Genomic DNA, 3182 nt, shown 5'->3' with positions numbered 1-3182 from the left:
TGCTGTCAACTTAATGTGACAGTCCCCTGAAGGGAATAATACTACTGTTGGTTAGACTTAGGAAGCTGTTTAGCTTCCTAGGTCTAACCAATAGTAGTATCATTCCCTTTAGGGGACTGTCACATTAAGTTGACAGTATACAGCTACTTCATCGTACCACTACTGCATAAATCTCTCTGGGAGATTTAGAAATGTATTATTTCTAAATTCCAAATTATATTAATGAAAGTATGTCTAGTATTTTAATGGTGATCAATCTGTCGGTGGCAAATTTTTGTGGTATATTTAATTGTGTTGGAACTTAGCCAGGGGCATTGAAAAAGCATGAGTGAAGGGAATAAGGCAGTAGTTAAAAAAATATATTTAAAGCACTACACTAATATATACATAACGACGCAAGCCAAAACTTCAAAGTTATTGTCATTCCACTTGTACAACGTTATTAAACACTAGCTGTCCCCGTGCCATAACAAATGACGGCTAATTGTAGCATTTTATATATAAATAAGGACAAAATATAGAATATGGTTGGTAATTCAAATTCATACAGTTGTCAATGTTATCTGGTGGTTGTATTTTGAGATGTGACATTGATCATCATTTGTTACTGAAAGAACGCTGGTTTACACATTTAAACGCACACACATACATACATACACTCACACAGTTGAAACGCAGTTTGATTTTTCTTTTCAGCGTTGAATGTTCACCATCCCACTTCGATTGCACACACACACACACACACACACACGTTCACATGCCTCCCTTGTACATACACACACATATACTCACACAAAGTTGAAACGCTGTTTGATTTTTCTTTTCAGCGTTGAATGTTCACCATGCCACTTCCATTGCACACACACACACACCTCCCTTGTACATACACACACATATACTCACAGAGAGTTGAAACGCTGTTTGACTTTTTCCTCATCTCACTACCAGTTTGCCACCACCCCTTCCTTTCTCATTCATATGTTGCGACGGAGAAAAACACATGAATATTATTATAGTAGATGTACTCTACAAAAAAAGTCGAGTAATTATTAATTTCAGCGTTAACTTGTTTCTATTAATATTTGACATAAAAGCAAAATTATATATGTGTGAGTGAGTTGTATAGCTACCCTGGTGACTCTAGAAAAGCAAAATATAAAGAGAAATAGAGGTGGGCGTTCTAAACAAGGACAGCCACTAACATGCATAGTCACTCATCTCTCTTTCATCACCTATGTTGAGTTCATCGTCCTAGTTTCCGCTCTCGTCAGTCTAGAAGCAGCTGCCAAAAAAAACAACAACAAAATGATAGGATGGTCATGACCGGAACACCTCTAAGTTACTCGGTTAGGCTGACCTAGAGATGTAAACATCAAGCTGGGTTTTTAACGACCTCGAAAAGTTGTTGTTTGTCCAAGTCAATACTGACTGAGCAGATCGTCCCATATTTTGGGGGATATTTAAGACTACGTTATCTAATGTACCAGTGGGTGATGATTTAAGAGAGATTTGGCTGCTATTTCTAGCAGGTCAATAATTACATAGAGGCTCCTTTATTGTCTACCCCTCCTCCTTTACACACAACCCTAGAAATTGAATAACAAAATCGATCTCGACGGAATTTGAACTCAACGTAAAATACAACTAAATACTGCAAGATATGATTTCTAATCTCGCCAGAGACACAAGAGCCATAACTTTTTTAAAAGAGAAATCCTTAAATGGCCGCTTTTCCTCCTAGAAATTGTAACTAAATCTCTCCCAAATCTGATACCTACCGACTTAAATCAAATACGACACATTATCTGAGAATAAAACGGAATGCCATTATTTTGATTTGCCAGCATATTGATCATAGCTCAGGTTTAACAGGTCAGACCTAAGACTTGAACTACTTCACCGATGCATAATCACAGTAATTTTTACAATTCTGTATACACATAGACATTCTTTTATGGGTTTAAGCCAGAGGCTATGATCATGGTCCACTGACAGATAGAATATTTTTATATATAGAATGAAGATGAACCTTCCATCCTTATCAACATGCCTGGGACCTTTGGGTGTACTTGAAAGAAGCCGATGTGACAGTTTCTGCGCAGTGGTTAATAAGTAGGTTTGCTTGTAAATTCTGTTGTTAAGCACACACACACACTCGCATTAACAGGAAAACAGATATTTCATTCTTGTTATGTTGAAGGAAGGTAATAACCTTGTTATCAAAACAAAATCATGTGACGAGAGGAACAAAGAAACCACTTTGAGGTCGTCGATCTACATCTGCTGGAAATACTAGCTGAATCTTGTCCTCATATCATACACTACAGGGTCTGTCTCTTAAGAAAAGATACATTATATAATGTCCTAGATATGGCATGCTTGGTGGGGTTGGAAAACAGTCTATCTTCGTCTTTGATCGTATAAGTTTTTGGTTTAAGTTAGGAGAGAGAGAGTTACATAATCTCGTCGTTCTCGAAATATAAAGATCGTATGACCAAGATTTTCTCAGTTTCCTAGAAATATATATCACTAGTCAATTCAACGACGAATAGAACACATTGGATAATAGTGAACTTAGATACAATGATTTCTTAAAGAAAAAGTGGGGATGGTCAATCGTGCCTAGAATATATTTGATCATAGGTCTGCAGGATTTTTGGCCGACCTGGAGATAACTAATAGTTCATTTGATATAAGCTGGTGAAATAGCTATTGGTGGTGGGAGCAGTTGTGTTGATGGTAGTAATGAGAGCAGGGTGGGGGTTAAAGTGACGAAGTAGTTGACACACTGGCGATAGTAGTCATTGTAGTGGTGGTGGTGGTGGTTGTTGTACTGACGGCGGTGGTAGTATGATTACCAGTTTATGTCGGTTACGTGTACGTTTGTGCGCAATCCAAGTACATTGACTGCCAAAGTAAATGCAAGAGAAAATGTTGGGGATCTATTTTAAAACGGGGGCACCAGTTTTCATTTATGTTTTATGTAGTGTTTTTGGTACCGAAAGACTTTCAAACTTCGTATACTTATCTATTTTGTGTTATAGAACAGAAAAATATTTTTGTATTCGAATTTATTTCATGTAAAAAATTGTCTTATTTCGATAATTTCTACTAATCACTGACGTCTATTCGGTTGAAAACAGTTAGCGCTGTAACGGTGTATATCGTATTAATCCCCCAAC

General features: G+C 37.1%; 1 protein-coding gene across 4 annotated transcripts in view; it reads left to right on the top strand.

The window, feature by feature from the left end:
- Positions 1–3182, top strand: part of LOC106879322 (glycerophosphocholine phosphodiesterase GPCPD1) — a 55381-nt gene that overhangs the window by 5584 nt on the left and 46615 nt on the right. The window lies entirely within an intron of this gene.

Source organism: Octopus bimaculoides, chromosome 1, assembly GCF_001194135.2.
Source record: "Octopus bimaculoides isolate UCB-OBI-ISO-001 chromosome 1, ASM119413v2, whole genome shotgun sequence".
Classification (NCBI taxonomy): domain Eukaryota; kingdom Metazoa; phylum Mollusca; class Cephalopoda; order Octopoda; family Octopodidae; genus Octopus; species Octopus bimaculoides.
This window is presented reverse-complemented; position numbering and strand designations above follow the sequence as displayed.